General features: G+C 37.0%; 1 long non-coding RNA gene across 2 annotated transcripts in view; it reads right to left on the minus strand.

Moving 5' to 3' along the window:
- LOC135845917 (uncharacterized) overlaps positions 1-21,396 on the minus strand; it is a 74,438-nt gene that overhangs the window by 5,054 nt on the left and 47,988 nt on the right. For both annotated transcript variants that reach the window (XR_010558860.1, XR_010558859.1), the window contains exon 2: positions 15,215-15,352. This is a non-coding gene — a long non-coding RNA (uncharacterized LOC135845917). The remainder of the gene's footprint in view (positions 1-15,214; positions 15,353-21,396) is intronic.

The following is a 21,396-nucleotide window of genomic DNA, read 5'->3' on the forward strand; positions in this document are numbered from 1 at the left end:
AGGGTTTTTAAAAATCTAGAATTTTCAAACTATATACATATATAGCTGGAGGGTTTGGAACGGCTTGAAATAATCCTTAATCAGTTGAAAAATTCGTGTTTAATTAGTCACACGAGTCACCAACCTATACTGAACGGTTTACAGGTGCTAAAGTTCATTTCGACAGATTTTAATTACAGTTTTTGAGAAATTGGAATTTCTGTAAAAATTTTCTGGAGGCTCAAAACAGTCTGAAACCATCTTTAGTCGACTCACCATGTCGAAAATAGGGCATAAAATGTATTAAAAATTTTTTTGTTGAACGTATGAATTTTTCAAGTTTTTAATTACCTACTATGAAATCGTTGAAAAATTTTGTTTTGCATGTGTTCCAACAAATTTCCTGATTTTGTGATATTTTTACGAAAAAAAAAATCAAAGAAATTTTCCTCGTCCCCCCTCCCCTCGCCGCCAGAAAATGTAAAATATGCCAAATTCCTTCTTCCAGGTAGTTCATAATTAATTCAAACATTTCTATCATTGAAAATAAATGTGGAAATGTCATTCAGAAAACGTTGTGCAAATACATGATCGATTCACATTGAAAAATCACTTGAAAGTCAAACCGATTAGAAAAACTAATTGGTTGAACATGTTCAATTAAACATACCTTCTTTGCCAAAAGGGACGATATTTTCCTCCACATCACATACGGTCGACACAGACTAAATTTTCAATCATACCATACCAAATAACACTTTGCACACTTCGGGTATGGTACCTAGGCTACGCCGCACATATCGAACATGAGCACCGAGTCGCGGAGATTTTTTACACACGCATTAGCATTTTAATTTCGAACAGCGATGAAGGCGAATGGAAATGCGACGAGAATTAATTAAATTTTTATCGCGTTTAGTTCGAGAGTCGGATTCGACGGCGATGCGGTCGTGGCCGGCACGGCGCGCCGCCGGACCCGGGAGCATTGTCATTCGTGCGGCGTATATCAAACTCGTATAAATTTTTTCTATCCTACTATGAAACGTGTCCAAGGGTGTAGAATTTGCTGAATGTACATCGCATATCGTACTCGTACCTACATACATTGTCAACGGCGTATACGAAAAAACAAACCCCTTCTGCAGAGAGTCGATCTACAGCAATCGACGAGTAGAGTATGTGTAGTAGATAATTGAAATTAACACTTTGAGAATCCCTCTTCACTTTTTTTTTTTGCGCGCGCGAGAGTCCGCTTCAAAACCCTCCTCAGGAATATACAGGAACGAAGAGAGAAAAAGAGAGAGAGAGAGAGACTTTACATAACGTACAAAAAGACTGTGGATGTAACCTTGCATATGATATAGGGTTCGAGTGAAAGGGATTCGTGAAGCATAAAGTCAGTATCCTGCTGCTTGCAGCGACCATAATTCATCGCGAGCTACAAAAAGTCTTGATATTTCGTCCTTGGACGTGGAAGGGGAAACACGAGAGAGATTTTTTTTCCGAAGAGGGATCTCCTCTAATAGGTTAAATTGGAGAAGAAAAAAAAGCCAGACCGGAGGAGGGCTTTCTCGTCATCGTTTGTGCGGTTTTAGTGCCGGTTCGAGTCCCTTCTTTTTAGCTCGTCTGGATTGGGGATTACAAGGGTAAGTGCCCGTATTATCGCGCGTATCTGATAATATTCGCTAATTTGGGTCCTTTTTTTTGCGTCTGAAATGATGTCTTTATTTTTGATGATGATTGGATCATCTTTGGGCGCCCGTATGAGTGTAATGAAGCCTTAAACAATTATGTTTTTAATCGGTTGTCGAGTCAATTTTCTCTATTTGGGTGTACGATTTTATCAGCTGGAGAAATCATCATTTTTTTGGGTAGTTTTGAATGAGAAATAGCATGAATGATGATGGCTTTTTAATGCCATGATCGAGTCGAACTTTTATACAATTAACGTCCAACGAGGGAATTTCTTCATCATTGACAAAACGAGTGGAAAATATGAAATCGTGAAAAACATCTCTTGCGTTCTGATCATCATTACTCCTGTGGTGCTGTGGAGGGAAGGAGAGGGGAAGAACATGATTCTAGAGATTGGTGGTTGTTAATTGAGACTTGTGGGAAAAGACAAAAAGTTCTCAGAGGGGAATTTTTTGAACTCCCACTCTTTGATTTGAACAAAACCAAGCTAGATTGGAAGAGCATGTCCTAAAACCTCCATAACCAAAAATTCAGGTTTCAAAGGTCATTTTTAAATTTTTGGCGAATTTTTGAAAATTTCAAAGAAGTTCAAAAAGTTGTTCAATGGTGATTATTAAACTTTTCCATGAAATTTAAATTTTTTTGAGCAAAATGTACCAATGTGGACCATTTTTTCGATTCAACTCCCATGCATCAATAACTACGAGTAGTATTTTTGGACCATTCTGGAGCCTCCAGCGATTTTTTAAATTTTCTCTATAAATTACAAATTGGTCTGGAAGGACCATAAATGGATTTCACACAAGACTACGAGTGTCTATTTGTACCTAAAATGTGAATTTTGTCCACCTGAGACCAGCAGGAATGGTCGAATGCATGTTCTGTTCTTGCAAAGTCTTCGAAAAGTCAACAATTCATCAATTTTCCTCCTTCAAAAGCGAGGATTTGAAAACACCTCGAGTTAGTATAATAGGCGAGAAGTTTACACAATCGGATGTCTTCACATTGCTCAGACGATAGCAGCATATTATCGACATACGCGAGTGGTGAAAATAAAAAAATGGTCTCAAGAAAAAGGGATTTTAAAGGTTGGAAAATGACAGGGTAATTTATACGATTTTTTTTCGCTTTCTCTCTCTGTGTTTTGTTGCGGTGGTGGTCGTGTACACCTTGGAAGAAGCCGAGGGAATTCAAATGAGTATACGCGCGGTGTGTACACACGCTTTAGCGAAAAAAATGTTGAAAAAAAAAAGAAAGTTACAGAGTAAGGACGCGTGCGTCGGCGGATGATTGGCTATGGCAGAAACGAAAAACGCTACGAGTTGCAGGAATTTATTGCCACAAATCACGCAAATATAATAGGGCGCGGAGATGGCGCTGCGAGGGTGGCGAGGGGTCATTTGGGGTTCGGTGGCGCGTTTTTCCTATACACTGTACTGTACTATAAGGGCAATACGGAAAGCTAGCTAACTACAACCCCTTCCTGTCTCGATGAGGCTTCGTTATAAAGTATGGGTTTTGGGAATATAACGTCAGCGTGGTGTCAGCCTGCTCCCTTTTAAAATATCGGCACCCTATATACAAATTATATGTACACTACCTTGCATATAGTTTTCGTTTTGCCCTTGTCTGTAACCCTTATACGGCAATCAATAACGGTATGTTGAAATATTATTAAAACCGCCGCGTCGCCTGTATAGGTAGAAATCCGCCATCGCACCATCGTTTCTACGCATCCTCCCTCCGAAACATCGTGTTCCATCGTCGAAACGTTCAAAAGTCAAATTCCTTTGCTAAATATGAAATTAAAATACCTACTTATTCTGTGATACGTACATGTTACAGCAGGTCTGCATACGTATCTGTCTGCATATGTGGAAGTACCTGTATTGGATGGTTATGCAGATTTGCCCATTTTTTGAATATTTCAGATCCTCATCCCTCTCATAATATCCTTCTCTTCTTGATCCATTTTAATGGGAGATGAAAGAAAAATTAGAATCCTCCAATTAAGTACGTGAATGCTTTTTTGAAAAATCATTGGTATACCATACAAACTTGAAATAATGGGCACACAGCCTTTTCTTTTTACTTTTTCTTAAAACAAAATAAAAATAAATAAGTAATTACTCATAGTTTTAAAAATCTGAACTTTTTCATATCATTTTTTCTTTAAATCAGTTCAATAGCTTTTAGACATCCGAAATTTTTTATGAAAAATTTGAATTTGTGTTATGAAGACTGTAATAGAGTTCAGTTTGATGAACCAATTACAATTTGAAGAAGAGTTAAGAAGGGCAACGTAAAAATTAAGGAAAGACTTCAAATTTGGAGGACCTATTTTGAAGGAGGGGAGGGGAGTAAATCTAAACAATTCTCTCAAATTTCAAAGAGCACTTTTTGAGGGGGGATTAAAACTTGAGAAACACAGTACTCAGGGTCTTGAAAAAAAAGGGTCTGACTTTGAACGAGAAAAAATTCCTCAGAAAGTTTTGACCCCTTTCTCCTCACGCTTATTTGCATTTTTGGCAGTTTTATGGCGTTATTTTTAAAATTTTTTCATTTCAGTAAAAATTTGAATTTTTTTTTTATTTCAACATTGTTTTTATATTTTTATGTCATATAAGTCCTCCTCAGAAAACTAGAAAATGGTTCAAAAGTTCCATGCCTGCCAAATGAGCTATTCTACGACACCATCGACTTCCTACATTGCACCTCTGGTCACGTAGGATCTGCAAAACTTGATATAATATTTCGCAGAATATTCTATCACAACAATTCACTGGCATATGGCTGAAATTTGTTATGTAGGTTCCCATAAGGGTTCTTCACTTATGGTAAAAATTTGAGCAAGATTGACACAAAAGCTTTCACTCAGTGTTCAGACGTACCCCAATTTGGGTTAAGTCAGAACAGGCTCAACTTTGCAGACGTATGGTTTGAAAACAGAGCGTCCTACATAAATTTCTTATTAGCAAAATTGTAGGGAATTCAATTCTCTTTGAGATTACTCTCAACAGATTTTCACTGAGACATAGTGGTTCGCCCAGTATATGCGAAAAACTAAAAGATAAAAAATCTGTATTTGAAAACAAATTCAAAACAACAACAGAATACAATTAAACCAAAAACATGTGAAATGGAACTGAATTCCAAAAAATTTCATGTCATGATGAAGAAGGAGTAGTACTTCGGAACATGCAAACCTCTTGGCACTAGAGCAGGAATTTGGACTTACCTCGGTGCACCTTAATGTGTATTGTCTGTAAGGTCAATAAAAACTACGCAAATCACAAAACCATAGAGTATGCACAAATCGAGGCATACTCACTCGACGACGTGACGTCTTATCAGTTGATTTGTATGGACCTAATACCAGCTATGAAAAATGACCCAAAATATCTTTTTGGTTTTTCCACCATTAGAAATTTTCAAACACATAGAATCCAAGTAATGTCAAGAGGTGCCACTTTTCAAAAATCATTGAAAATCACCTTTCTTGTGTAGAATTTCCGTGCATATTAAATTTTTTAGATTTCATTGTTTTGAGAACCAAAAATTGCAAAAAATTGAGTAAACTCTTCGGCTATGATGAGTAATGATTATTTGGACATCCTCACGAAGGGACTTCTCCGCCATTCAATCACTGATTTTGCTATTTTTTTGAATAAATGCATGAGAATCCGTGATGGAATGGCACCACAAAACATTGTTGTAATCCAAAATGAAAAATTGAGGGTCCTACGGGGTTTAAAATAGCTTCAAAAACTGCATCTGGTCACATTTGAATTTTAATCACAGTTGGAGATCCAATTCTGCCAAAGTGGTCTTCAAAACGTGTTTGTCGATTTCAATTTGAATTTATAAATTTTTCGTGGCTGTTTTTGCGATTTCACAAAGTTGTTTTACGAGATTGATTTTCATTAGGTAAGTTAATCTTCTCCAGCCTTTTTCAGAATAAATATTTTTTTTCGAAAAGTAAGTAAATGATCATAAAAAATCAATTTTAACGAAAATTAGCGTAATTTTTCAAAATGTTTGGTATCTTCTACAGAACTTTTCAAACATGCTGCAGAAAGACTAGGGCTTCCTTTTGAAATCTTCTAAATTATGTTGGGGGGGGGGGGGGTCAGAATTCCATTAGATCAGTTTTGTTTCCATTTTGGTGTTACCTATTCCAGGAAAAATAAACGATTAAAACGAAACCAAACAAAAGAAATATAATGATAAGAAACCCATCAATTATTTGCTCGAAATTTTCAGTAAATTTGGAATAAAAAAAAATCGTTTTTCCAATGAATTTTTTCTCAATTTTTTCGCTCAAACAGTCACTAGAAGTGAAACGTTCGCGAAAACCTCACAATTTGTCTACTTACTGGTATATCTACGTGAGGACTACCTATTTAACAGAAAGACTCGGTTGTAACCTTCAACGATGACAAACCGAACCACTGGAAACGATATCTGCATTTGATTCTGCTCTCATCAACTTGTCTATCAATTCGATTCACAGACCAGATACCATTATCACGTCTATTTCTCGACGTACGTTTACAGTTTACAAGATTTTCATTACAGTAATGATACGTGATCGTCGAGACCTTTATACGCGACTAATACGTATGTACGTAATATTCGATAAACAGGAAACTCAAGGCGCCACACAATTAGAAATTATAAGCTTATTATCTACCTTATATTACAAGAAAACATAGGTATAGGTAAAAGGTACATCAGTATTACAAATGCTCATATAACTATGTAATACATTATATCTGTACACTGTGTACGATATCGAACACCTAAAAAGGTGAAAGGTCGAAATGCAAAATTTACAGAAGCACGAAAAATGTCCGGTCGAGCGATAATCCAATGATAATAAAATACCACTACGAATACCTAATCGTTGAAATTAATTCGAAAATTGTTAATACGGAATTAAAATTTTAATTACATTTGTACTCGACAAACGCTCTCGGTGTGGTTTTATAATACATCATCGTAATTTGTATACATATAGAGATATCCTCGCCTCGCATTCTGTTCGTACTATAATGCTTATAAAGCGAATAAATTACACAATTAGACGGGACGGGTACAGGGCGGTCAACAATTCATGCTGCGCGTCGAGTCCTCCTATCATCGTGTTGTTAAAATTACACAAAAATAAAACCCACCAAAAAGGGGGATAAAAATAATGCCATAAATGTCAAAAGTATGAATACAACGATGACGAAATGAAAAAATAATCATCGTTTACCCACACCATGGAACGTTGACTCGTGTGGCGAGTGCTCCTGCAATTATTATTAGATAGATTTTCTTCGCAAGATAAAGGCTATTGTTGTGCGAAATATGATCTTGAACTATGGGAACTGGAGGAAAGAAAGGGAACGAAAAATTCATTTCATGATACTGCAGAAGTATTTTTCAGTCATCTCCTTGAACTCGAAAGTGAGCTCAAAATTTGATCGTAAATCCTCCATTCGAAAGCTCCGAGACAAATTCTTTTTCCCATTCCACCCCAAGAATCGAATCAGCTAACTTATACATTCGTATCCATGTGCTAAAAATAAAGCTATGATATACCAAGTAAGTAAGCCATGCAGACGTAAGGGGAAGTAAATAAAAATGCACGAATTCCGAATTCCACAAACGTTACAAACAAAAATGCCAAAAAAGGTAATTCCATATAAATTTACATAAGTTAAGGTTACCTATGTTCGTCTGTACGGTTTCTACAATACGAAGCTAGCATAACATCGTTGATTGACGGATTGATTACCCGAAGCCCGAAGCCACCGGAATTGTTTTACATTTCTATATATTTCCAAGTGCACATAGAATTTACATAAATAGACCGAAAGATGGACGGGGCCAGACACGAGGAATACTCAACGGACCAATGAAACGACTGAGGGGGTTAGGCAGGGAACCCATGAACAGGAAATTTTCAACAATGAGCCAACATTTGTGTACGTTTTTTATTTCGGTAATCGAACCCAAGCGTCTAGGAAATGGCTAATTTGTATAGTAGAAAAATAAACCGTGGCAGTGAATCGCGTTCTTGGATCAGTGGCACTGCTGAGAAAGATAGAAAGAGATGGACTACATGTAACTATAAGACAAACCGTATCAGTCAGCAATCTGACTGCTTAGACGAAAAACAATAAAGATTACACGGTCATGAAATGGTAATATATTAGATTTTTTATTTCAAGGGAGCGACGACGAAGTATAAGTTGATGAGTGAGGGGGACCGGGGGGTTTATATTGTACAGAAGCATTGTCAATGTTCACTGTGCAGAGTATATGTGTGGTGTGTGGTGGACACCGCGCCGTGCCTCATCGCCACTCGAGTAGACTCTCCCGCACGTATAACTATATAGAAAGCCTGATATAGGAAAAAAATCACATAGACGAATTTTCATTCTTCGCTACAGTGCGCAATAACAATAATATCATTTGAAAAATGAAAAAAAACTACCGACCGGCTAAACGATGACGTCATAAAATGGCAACTGTATAGATAACCGCCCCTTTCTTCCGGTACTTAATTACATAGCAGTCGGTTGACTGGCCTTAGAAATCTATACAAATCTATCAGCCATGTAGTATACCTAGGGTAAGACCTCCACCTACAAAATACACGTACCTTCGGTCTGATACCTCGCCATGTGTGTTTTATAATTTGGTCGCATACCCACGCATATTACTGGCCGATTAAGAGAAAAAAAATAATTCGTTGTGTATAAGAATTGTGAATAGGGATGTCAAGTTTCTTGATGGAATATTTTTTCAGAAATTTTGATTCACAATTTTGATTATTTTTCAACCCCCAACTCAATAGTTCAAATATTGAAATTTGTGAACATTTTTTGATAGTGAATATAGAGATTAAAATGGTGATATAAATTTTTGAAAGTTATTGAAAATTTATTCATTTATTCGTGTACTTATTTGTATTTTTTTTTTCTGTTTCAGGTGAGTAATCTATCGACTTTGTATCCATAAAAATTGACTATGAAAATGAGTAAGTCGAATTTATTTTATTTCTTGTTGTGTAGTTGTGTACTCGTAGCCTACTTATAGTTCATAGGAGAATGCTCGAAAGTTTGTTTAAAAGACATATTATAGAAAAGTTAAAATCGCCATGAGATTTTTTGAAATTTGTTGAAAAAAATGAAAAATAGTTTCAGAACAAGTAAAATTATTTCACTGCGCGGGGGGGGGGTTCGTAACAGACCTCGTAAGGAAACCACTCGAGCCTCGAGGTGTTTGCCAGTGATTTGAACCGGATTGATTTTTGGAAAGAGCATACTTTGTCTAAAACCCCCATACCTAACCAAAATTTAAGCTGCTCAAATTGATTTGTCAATTTTTGGTAAATTTTTAAAAATCCGAAATTGCCCATTTTTGGAGACTTATGCTTTAAAAAATTATTCAATCTGCAGATTTGAACAGGATCGCGATTTTTGGAAAGAGAATATTTTGTCTGAAACCCACAATACCCACATAACCAAAATTTAAGCTGCCCGAATTGATTTGTCAATTTTTGGTAAATTTTTTAAAATTTGAAATTGGTCATTTTCGGGGATCTATGCTTTAAAAAATTATTCCATCAGTAAACATGATTAAAATTAGGTAGTCCTAAAACTAATGCTGATTCCCCTGAAAAGAATTTCATCGTTTTGAGCCATTCTAGAGCTACCAGCGCGATTTTTGATTTCTCCCTATTTTGAATTTTTCCATAAGACTAATAATGAAACTTAATTTGGGCAGCTAAAAATTGAGTTGTGGTTTATTCTCAGCCAGTTTAAAGGGCTTATTGGACATTTGAGCCAATTTCTTCATGGACACCGCGAGTGAACTATTTATGAGAAAAGAACACGCGGGGTCCAACTGGAAATTGGCTCAAATGATGGGTAAATTAGTGGAAAAGGTCTAAAATGAGCCACAACTCGATTTTTAGCTGACCAATTAAAATTTTTTAGGAAATCAGAAATTGTACTGGAGGCTTCAAGATGCCCCCAAAATCGTGAAATTTAGATTTTCAAGGTTGGTTCTACATAAGATACAATCATTTGAAAAAAATTTCTAAATTGTCCTTATGATCCGAAAATTTTAGATTTTATTTATTTTTTTCCCCAATACTTGAGTAGACTCTGGTCAAAAAAACACACTCGAGGTATCCGTCTGGAAATTGGCCCAAATGTGAATAAACTCATTAAAAAGATCTAGAATAACTCAAAACTCAATTTTTAGCCCCCAAATCAATTTCCACGATTTCTGGAGAAATCCAAAAATTCCAGAAAAATCGAAAATCCCCTTGGAGGCTCCCGAAAATGGTCTGAAATGGTGAAATTCCGTTCGATGGGAGTTGATATCCGTTTCAGGACTGATTTTCATTATTTATACTAACAATAAATAGGTGAACATTTTTTTTTTTTTTTTTTTTTTTTTTTTTCAACACGAGAAATACCTGGACGAAAATGGGTAATCGATTTTGGATTTTCAAAAATTCGCCAGAAATTGAAAAATCAGTTTGGACAGCTGAAGTTCTAGTTATGAGGGTTTCAACTATGCTGTTTCCAAAAATCGTTGTCCTGTTCCCCCTTTTAAATCAGAGAAGGACAACTCGAGTGATTTTTTTCTCATTCTCAGGAGATCTTGGAACTAGGAATGTAGATTAATTGAAATGGTTCATCTGTTAATTTTTGAAACTGCACTTGAGAATAAATTCATTCCGTATTTTAATATATTATGTACTTTGAAAATCTCAAAATTATGAACGAAAAACTTGCAGGTAATTTTTTTTACCAAGCTAATAGGGCTGAAATAAATGACCCGGCCAATAACTAATGCTACCTAAACTTTTCAAAATCCTTTAAGATTTCTGAAGAAATCAGTTTTTTTTTCTATTCAATAAATAAAGGGTACCCCCCGATAAGATAGGCAAAATGCCCTTAACCTCAGATTTCGATGAAACTCACAGGGTATGTTTAGTACCCCCAAAAAATAATTTTGGGCCCATAGCCCGCTCCCCACCCCACCCCCCTATGCCAGGGGGGTCAAAAAACGCGTTTTTCAGGGGAAAAATTCTGTATCAGCGCGTAATTAAGATAAATTGATTCTGTAAACGAATATAGTTACAGGATACATGGGCGTACCTCCCTGAATTTTTTCAGAATTTTTCATCACACGGGGAGAGAAGGGGGGACAAAAGAAAACTTTAAATCGACATTACTCCGGAACGAAAAAACATACCAAAACGATTTTTTCGTCAAATATGTATCTTTAGGTCTACTTTCTATAGAAGTCATCACCCGGCCATTTGGAGAGGTGGGTCAAGCTCAAAAGCTCAAAAAACTCTCAAAAAACCACGTTTTTTGCGTTTTTCTCCAAAAATATGGACAAATGGCGGAAATCTAAGAGAACCAAGTTGTTCAGCGTGAAATTTTACCTCAGAATTGTGTAATTGAAAATTCATTTACACCGCATGATCGTAAAACTACATGCGCAGAAGTATTTGTGCTTAAGGAGGGGCTATACTGAATTTAACCGTAAACTTAAACTTAACCCTAGAAGTTGAACAAAGGCAAATTTTAGGTTAACGTACGTTAAATTCAGTATAAACCAAGCTAAAGTATAAGTTAAGGGAATAAGTATCCCCTTAAATTCAGTATAGCCCATCCTTTACATCAAGATAGCTGAAAGGGTATTCCTGGGTAAAATAGGTGAAATGTCCCTGTCCTCGGATTTCTGAAATTTTGATGAAACATAGTTGGGTACCATTAAAAAAAATGTCGGAGGCAAAAATCCCCCCCCACCCCCCTTGCTCATAATAGCGAAAAAAGGGCCTTTTTCGGGGAGAAAAAATCCATGCTTCAACGAGTTTTGACAAAAAAATCTGTATTCACTCAAAATATATGGAGGAGACAGTATAATAAAAGTACCTACATAGGTATTTGAGATTCTGCGCCAATCCATGCTATTGCCATCAAAATCCAAGGCCACTTTTGGGGTTCTACTGAGAAAATTGAAAAGTAAATCTTTTTTTTTTTGGAGAGGGAGTATTAGTAGTTGGTGTTTTGAAAATATTTTCTTCGCAAAAGTTTCGCTATAATGACGAAAAAATATTGAAAGACAATATATTTCTGAAACTGAGGAAATATTTTGGAACGCAGTGATGACAATATTTTAGGTTTCAAAAAATTGATAAAGATTGGCAAAAATTCCTAAATTTTTGTTGATTTTTCAAAATTGACAAAAACAAATTTAAAATAATAGCATAGAATGGACGCAGAATCTAAGATATATTCATTTAGGACTGGGTCGATCGTCATTTTTCTCAAAACAAATTGGGTACAGGGGCTACAGTGAAAAAACCGTGTTTTTTCGAAAATACTCTCACTTTAAGGGCACATGTTTTCCCTTTAGGGGCACTTCTGGAGCCAGAATTTTTCTGTACAACTTTCAACTCAAAATGACAGTTTTTGCTAAAATTGGTAAAAATCCAGTTTTTTTTCTTTTTTTGGTGATTTACCCAATCTACTACATAGTACGTAGGTAGGTAATACCTATGTTTTCAATGTACTTGGTAACTCACATAAAAATTTAATCATCGACACCAAAAAGAAACCTTTCAGATAGTTTTGAGTTAGATACCATGTACTTGAAAAGTAGGCTACTTGTAATTCAAGAAAACCTTGATTAAGAAGTTGCATGGCGTAAATAGCGCTATAATGAAGCATTTTTCACAAAAACTCTAATTTTTGGGCAACCCCTCTCCCCAATGTGGTCGTTGGGAGGGTCCAACTGCAAATCAAACTTCATATTCATGTTCAGCGAGTTCGGTTCATATGATAATGATACCCATATTGTCTGTCTACTTTCGCCCTAAAATTTGGAGAGGGGGTGCCTATGGCCAAAAAATTGGAGTTTGAGGGTATACTCTGCGGAGAGCATTCTAATTTGACAACCGGTCGAAATATGAAACCGATTTGTTCGTTATTTTCATCATTCGTTCGTAAGACTGCATGTAATCGATTGAACGAATTTAGTCGTGCTTATGTCCCGCGACCCGCTCCCATCTAAACTTCAGACGGGGATTTCTCCGTGAATTTTCAAAATTCTTCCAATTTTTTTTCACCAATACTGATTCATCTATGAAATCGAGGGTATGTAGCCATATTTTCTAATTTTGCTTTTACAACAGGGATGTGAACGTCTAAAGTACCTCCATCCAATTCCCTATTATAGCCATCAAATGTCCTGAATCAAAAATATCTCGACATACCCTCGCTTTTGAAAGCAAACCCTAGAAAAATCCGTTCTATAGTTTTTGCACAATCCCCGCCCAAAGTTGACCATTTTTCATCAAAAAATTAGAATAGCCTTAAAGAAGTTAGTTGGTTTTCTTATTGTTTTTGGAGGCCAGCATCCAAAATTATGGATCGCTTTTTTTGGTGGTGCTGTGACAAAAAAACACAATTTTGAGTGTTTTTTGAGTTTTTGAAGATGGCCTACCTGGAGGGAAAATTTGAAAAAAAAATACCAATTATAGTGCTCATGCAGATACATTTTTGAAAAAAAAATTTCATGTACCGTAGTTTGGTGTAATATCGGCCGGGTTTTGGAGGTTTTTTCAATGTGTCTCCACAATGGGGGGACTTGGGGGGTTGAAATTTGAAATGAAGGTACCTTGAACCTTCGGCTATCGATTAATGTGTGCAAAATTGGATTTGGATTATTTGCATTAGATTTATGGCCTCTCAAAAGGTGGCCGATATTAGCCAGCAGTTCGGCTAATACTGGCCACCTCTCAAATTTCCCATAAAAAAGTGGTCTAAAAAATCTCAAATTGTTCATTTAATGTTGGAAACTGAAAAACGATTCATTTTAGACATTTATTGGTCTTTCTCTCCAAAATTGGCCGAGTGCAAGAGATAATATCAGATATTTCAACTGTATCTGCGCTGTCATTGTTCAAAATTTCAAAAATTGCTTATGGTGGGCCCAATTTTGCATTTTTTACATTCAGACTTACTTTTTATGCTAGATTATGTTTCTAAAACATCACAACTCACAATTTTAAATCCATTTCAACGTAATTTTGGTAGAATAGCGTTGATAACGGTGATAATAGCTACTTTTTTGACAGCAAAATCACAGCCTTTTTTCAGTACAATGTGCCCTACTCTCTCACAAATTAATCTTTTGACCATTTTTTTTTCATAACTAGATGCTAAAAAACACAACGAATCCATTTCTGCAATCAGTTTTACTGTATTTCTTTATTTTCATTATGATCGAGAAAGAGTTTTGCAGACAAAAAATTTTCTCTTTTTTTTGCATTTTTGTTTACTGCTACCGGAAACCACCCTAGTTACTTCTACAAGCCTTGTAATTACATGAATCGATAGCCCTGAGTTTTCTCTTTCCAATGATACCAAATGTTAGTACTTTTGATCATCACCAGGAGTGGTAGTGGATTAAATACGAACATAAATGAGAGTGGCCGATATTAACACAGGAGGCCGATATTACACCAAACGACGGTACTTAAATTAGGTTCGGAGATACGGCGGTTTCAAATTTTCTTTTGTCAATATATCTCCCCTGGGGGGCCCACAATTTTTGAAGAAAATTCAAGTTGCTAGAATCATATCTCCTTCAAGTATTTTGAGTGAATACAGATTTTTTTGTCAAAACTCGTTGAAGCATGGATTTTTTCTCCCCGAAAAAGGCCCTTTTTTCGCTATTATGAGCAAGGGGAGGTTGGGGGGGGGGTTTTGCCTCCGACATTTTTTTTAATGGTACCCAACTATGTTTCATCAAAATTTCAGAAATCCGAGGACAGGGACATTTCACCTATTTTACCCAGGAATACCCTTTCAGCTATCTTGATGTAAGCACAAATACTTCTGCGCATGTAGTTTTACGATCATGCTGTGTAAATGAATTTTCAATTACACAATTCTGAGGTAAAATTTCACGCTGAACAACTTGGTTCTCTTAGATTTCCGCCATTTGTCCATATTTTTGGAGAAAAACGCAAAAAACGTGGTTTTTTGAGAGTTTTTTGAGCTTTTGAGCTTGACCCACCTCTCCAAATGGCCGGGTGATGACTTCTATAGAAAGTAGACCTAAAGATACATATTTGACGAAAAAATCGTTTTGGTATGTTTTTTCGTTCCGGAGTAATGTCGATTTAAAGTTTTCTTTTGTCCCCCCTTCTCTCCCCGTGTGATGAAAAATTCTGAAAAAATTCAGGGAGGTACGCCCATGTATCTTCTAACTATATTCGTTTACAGAATCAATTTATCTTAATTACGCGCTGATACAGAATTTTTCCCCTGAAAAACGCGTTTTTTGACCCCCCCTGGCTGAGGGGGGTGGGGTGGGGAGCGGGCTATGGGCCCAAAATTATTTTTTGGGGGTACTAAACATACCCTGTGAGTTTCATCGAAATCTGAGGTTAAGGGCATTTTGCCTATCTTATCGGGGGGTACCCTTTGAAGATTTTCATATTACTCACCTTATTGATTTTCCTCCCGATCCATCAAATCTTTTTTATATATAGGAGGTGTGGAGCCGAGTATAGTGCTGATCAGTTATAGCACTAATTCCAATGCATCATGACAATCCGCTACAAAATCACGTGGTTCGGTACGACCTGAAAGAGTGATTTGTTACGTTATTTTAAGGCACAATAAATCATCTGTATACCAATCTTCTAGCACACAAAGTGAACATGCGAAATTCAGGGTTTGCATTTTTGAAGGATTTGCATCATCCTTATAAATGCTCAAAGGAGAGATAAGCAATGAACGAATCAAGTCCTTGACTATAATTTTGAAAGATTAGCATCCTAAAAATGATGAATCAGTTCAAAAGGGTACCGATTTTATAGGCTGGATGACGTCAAGTTTGGTCTTAATTTGAATCTGTCTTTGGCTATCAACTTCAATCTCTTAGGAAGTTAAATTATTGCAGGAAAAAACCATGCCATTTTTACACAGTGGTTATCAATTGCCCATTCACCATTATTTCCCTGATCACTCTACGTAAAAGTTCACCAATGTGTACCCACCAATTCACTTTTACCTTCATCGACCTCACATCTTAGTACCAGTACATTCAACCTTGCTCATAACGAATTTTCGCATCTGCCCTGCATTTTGGAATGAATCACACACACTGGCACATAACTTTCATTCATACCTCTACGTCAAAGTCCATCAGACCAAGTGAACCGAACCGAAGAGACGCTTTGATTACGTACATCGCTGTTCGTCTGCGTACGTACCAAGCATTCGAAAAATGTTCACGGTCTACAAAATGTGCATGTCGCGGCGATCAAACTGCAGAGTATCTCAGACAATGTCCGATTAACGAGCAGACTGGTTTAATGGTACATGAACTGGTTATTATATGCTACGTCATCGCCAAACTACCAGTACCACAGATCGTCGATCGCCAATAAATTCAGCCAAGGTGTTAATTTCAGACATTAGAGTTGGCCCAGTGGCCAGTAAAACTACTTTTTGGTCTAGGATGAGCGGGGTATTGCCCTGGGAGACCTGCAGAAGTCGATATGGATGCACTACCTGAATATACGCACGAGTTGCTACGTAACTTTGAATTATTACTCGTACACAACGTCGCAGTCATAAACGACGAAATGGAAATTTTCGGATCCTATTGTAGTATGTAGGTACTATACTCACGTGGCGACACATCAGCAACTTTTTGAAGGTATATATGCGGTGTATTAACAGGCCGAAGATAAACAACTGTTTTGTCGCAACCGTCGTCGTCGCCGTGACTCGTGATAAATGTACAGAAGGCGCGAACAGTACAGAACGGCGTGGCGGCGCGATACACACACATATACCAGCAATAGAGAAACAACGGCTTGTCATAAACTACCGTTTAAATTTATAGCCTCGGTAGAAGCTGTTATTAATAAAGTGCTGTTTTGGAAGGCTTTTGTCTGTTTTCGGCAAAGCACAGAAATGTTTTGTATCATACACCTCGTTGTCGTCATCGTCATAGTATGTAGAGTCGGTGTGTATGTGGTACCTACGTAAGTACTGTATCCTGCCATGATGCACACATACTATATACACCTACTACTACAAATAGTACCCTCAACTAGGTATGCTCTATGGTAAAGTACTCGTACAAAGATATGCCAGAAAGCATCACAACAATGTACAATATGCCAGCAGCAGAAGCGACGACGACAGAGGTAATGCTGCGAGATGCGCGTGTTTAATCCCATATTAGACTTCATTCGATGTTTGTAGTAATTTAGTATATAGGTAGTCAAGAAAAAGCCATCAACGATGTTGCCAATACCACAACTCGACACCGGTGTAAGTTTAGAAGGGGTTGTTACAAGGAATTAAAACTATTAAGACATTTTCGGGGGGAGGGGGGAGAAGGAGTTGGACCTGAACGCGAATAGTAGAAATTTTTGTCCTGTATATTGAGCACATAGCTCTGACAATAATTTTAAAACAACAAATCCCTACGTTCACCACCATATAAAAAACACTGGCAAAATTAATTTGAGATTGGTGTCATAGCTGTTGTTGGTATAGACGTGTTCCTCGGAACTTACTGAACACAACGCACAATCTACAAGTCCCCTCCTTTCGTTATAATTTGAAAAAATTACTGTTTATTGATTATTAAAAAAATTTAATGGAATAATTTCACCTTAAGGAGGCGTTTTTCCCTGATCGTACCAATGAAAATCAATACGAAGAAGACACCTTAAGGTGAATGCATGTGTTTTTAATAAATTTAATAGATGGCTACCAGACTTACGTAGAAAAAATACGAAGTTTTGAGCTTGTTCGGAAGTCTTGATTAGATATAGGTACCTATGCATAATTATTTTCGAATACGTAGGTATATCAGCTGATCTCACTTTGTTTAATTATACCCTCACTGGTCAGCCTGAAATGAAAAAGGAAAAATTCGAAATAATTTCAAATAGGAAATTGATTGGATGTGATTTTGATCCTTTACAGACATGTGCTCTAAACGGAGACGTTCGAGATATCGATTCCGGATTCACAATTTGCTCCTCAATTTTTAAGGCTTGTTAATCAGGGTTGAATTTGTTTTACTGGTACTCGGGGGTGTTGATGACCAGTTACCAGTCACATTCGCCTTTTCAGGCTCCTTTTTGCGTTGGTAATCCGGTGTTTGTTTCTATATTGTATCTCACTCTATCCGCCAGTTTATATATGCGATTTTGAGCAAGAATTCTCATCTCCTGTTGGATGATTCTGCAAACCGAGTTGTCAAGTCTATCAAATAGTGAGATATAACCGAGCTCTAGACCCCCATATTTTCAAAGGAGCAAAAGGAGGAATCTTTTTCCTATGGCTCCTTTGAAAAGGTGGTCCCGAGCTCGGTTATACGCTTACCAGGGTTCAAAAACGTAAACCTAAACATTGCGCAGAAGTCTCTCTACCCCCCTCTCTCCCTCAACCATACATTAGCCCAAATTGAAGCTTACTTGACCCCTTTAATTAACTAAAATATTCGTTTTACCCCTACTTTTTTTCAGGATGGGAATATTTGGTCTCTTTCCCCCCAACCCTTCTGACAACCAAACACAAATCCAAATATATAGGTACATATTAAATGGAAAAAGAAATTATAATACTATACTTGTTTATTTAAATTGTACAATGTTCTGGTATATACATAGGGTACAATAAAAATACAATTTATAAAAACAGTTTACGACACACACCGTTATTCAGGAAAGTGCGGCTGTAGGTATATCTCACATGTTTAATAATTCCCAATTTTGGCCTTTTTCACATCTGGAGGAGTGAGAGTACCCAATTGGATCGTTGTCTTGAACTGGAATGGTCTGCTCAATGAGAAAAACTTGAATAATTAGAACTGCATGATTGTAATTGGGTGAGCCAGTTCTATTAATCAGATCTTCCAGAGCCATGAAGTTTGGTAATCAGGGGTTTCATATTCATAATCTTAACCGAAGTGGTCCAAAAAATTAGAACATGAAAAGAAAATTATTTGCTATCATTCGACTCCAAACTCGATACACCAGTATCAACCCTGGTTCAGTTTTAAAGATGCTTGAAGATTTGAGATCTGTGTTTCCAACTCTGCAACTTTTTGCGCTGCAGCAAATTGTTTATCACGCTCTTCTTTTAGTTCCTTATTGGTCTTTTCGAGCTCTCTTCGAAGCTCTCTAATGGTTTGTGATTCCTGTTGAGAGTTGCCTTCAGTTACTAGCTGGAATAATTTACGACTGGGCTTCTGACCTGGAGCTTTGGAAGGAGATGGTACTGTGATTATTGCTTTGAAGGGACTAACTGCTTGGAGCTTTGGTTGATGGTACCAGGGCCGGATTTTCTTGATGTAGTTTGTAAGAAAAATTCCTTCATGAATTCGCCGCTCCATGAATTGTTTTGTGGACTCGGTTTCTTTTCTAATGAAATCGTAGTGGAATGGTAGATCCTGAAAAGTTATACCCATCTCCTTCATACAGGTCAGGTTCTGGAGAATAGATGTAGATAAGCTTTCCCTTATGCCGTTTGGACCCATATATGGATATTTTCTCGTGCTTAGTAGTGATTCCACAGTATACCTAAGTGGTGAGTTGATGCAAGATGGTTCCAGAAGAGTTTTCTCAGGTAACTCTGGACATTCAATGTCTATGTTGACAACCGATGAGTTGGATGTAGCTGCACTTGATGAAGCTGCTAAGGAAATTAGTGAGGCTGCTGTTCTTTCAACTATTTCAGCAGTGATTTCTGGAGTAAATGGACCTTTACAAACATTCAATAGCTGAGCATCTGTCGGAGTACAATTAAGCTCAACCTGGATACTCGGTGAAGTTGTTGATGGTGTTGAGGGTGAATCCATGTTGTTTCCAATGGTTGACAGGTAATGCTGCTCTCCCCAATAACCTGTGTGGTGATATCCCCTAGTTTAGATGACCCTTGTTGAACAAAACTGAGCTCTGAGGCGATCCTGGAACAGAGACACCGCAAAACCAGTTATTACCACAATAAGGCCCTGGTTTATATGAGGTTTTGGGTCACCTCCAACTCACACACTTTGTTGAGGAACGATCCAACTCTTGAACGGGACAGTGAGGGCTGTTGATTACCATTTGAGGGATCAAGACATGAGTTTGTTAGTCTAGACCTTTTGTTGGGCAGTTGGGCAAGATGCTTCAGGGGGAAAAAGTGAAAACCATGCTCTGCTACCATGTTGGGTGAGAAGTATAAAACTACATCTTGAACTTTATGTGTAAATTTTTCAACTGCCTACTCCTTAGTTTTAAGATACAATTTCGTAGAATGAACCAAATCTTAAACCTTTATGAACATTTTTTTTAGTCGTGTGAGCAATAGACAAAAATTATGTCAGAAATTGAGGGTGAATTGGGGTGGTTTGACAATTACCTAATGCTGAATACAATTTCAGAGTCGTTAAATTTTTTTGTTGTTTTTTTTTCATTTTTTTTTTTTTTTTTTTTTTTGCAGTGAAAGGGAGGCAGCTGATCAAAAAGTGATCAGCTCTTCAGCAGCAACTTTTCAATTAACATGTATTCATTTTATTTATAGAGCTATATTTTCTTGATCTTTTGCTCTTATTCAATGGGCAATAAAAGTGTCACAATAAACTGAATATTAACATCTAACAAAAATATTATGTACCCATGAGGGCGGATTTTAATGATAAATAAACTCTAAATCAACCAAAAAAAGCTCTTGTGCGATGTTATGTTCGACGTTAGCCCTAATTTTTCATCACATATAAGATCCTTGCAGTCTGTCATTAGCTATGTACTTGCGCTTACGTTGAATGAGTTGAAACCAGGTAATTAGACTTCGTCGCCAATTAGTGTCAAAATGGTCGTCCAAAAAATAAGAAATACATTCGACTAATTGTAAGGTGGGTACAGTGAGGGGTGACAGTCGAGGCTTCCACGTGTAGTGTAACGGTAGTGCAAAGTGGGATTAAAATTTTTAACAACCACCTCGAGAAGAAATGTCCGCCGATGGCGGTAATTATACCGTGTTGGAAATCTTGCTGCGGGTCGGCGTCTCGTCTCCTATAGGTACTACGTACATCGTTGTAAAAATTATTTAATTATTTAAATAAATACTCGGTAGGTACCTACGTGTTTTATAATTGAAGGTGCAGCAGTAGTACGAGTAGTACGACGACGATTACAAGCGACACGATATTATGAAGTTTGGACGACCTTAATATAACGCTTTCTCAAGTTAATGACATTTTTCTTTTACACACGAAATTTACCTCCGGCATTCCCATGCATGTTAATACATGGTTTAATGAAGGCGTTCGTGTATAAAATTCTCACCTGCATGTGCTCTCGTCTCTCGGTCATATATATTAAAATTTTAAAGGTCGTCGGTGCGTTACTTTTTTTTGGACGGATTTCGGAATTGTCAGGACAGAGGGTGTGGTGATTTACGTCCATTTATGGAGACTTCTGAATATACGCCGTATTGTGATTTTTTTATGAGTCATTTTACGTCTGAAGTGTGTGGAAAAAGTGAACTGGGTCGTGGATTTTCGCTGCGGTAATGACTGTGTTGGTAGAGTGTGATGTCAAAAGATCAGTATGTCGAGAACCATAACTCAGTGGATTTATTTTTGATGAGCAAGAGATATTTTGAGAGATGA

Source organism: Planococcus citri, chromosome 4, assembly GCF_950023065.1.
Source record: "Planococcus citri chromosome 4, ihPlaCitr1.1, whole genome shotgun sequence".
Classification (NCBI taxonomy): domain Eukaryota; kingdom Metazoa; phylum Arthropoda; class Insecta; order Hemiptera; family Pseudococcidae; genus Planococcus; species Planococcus citri.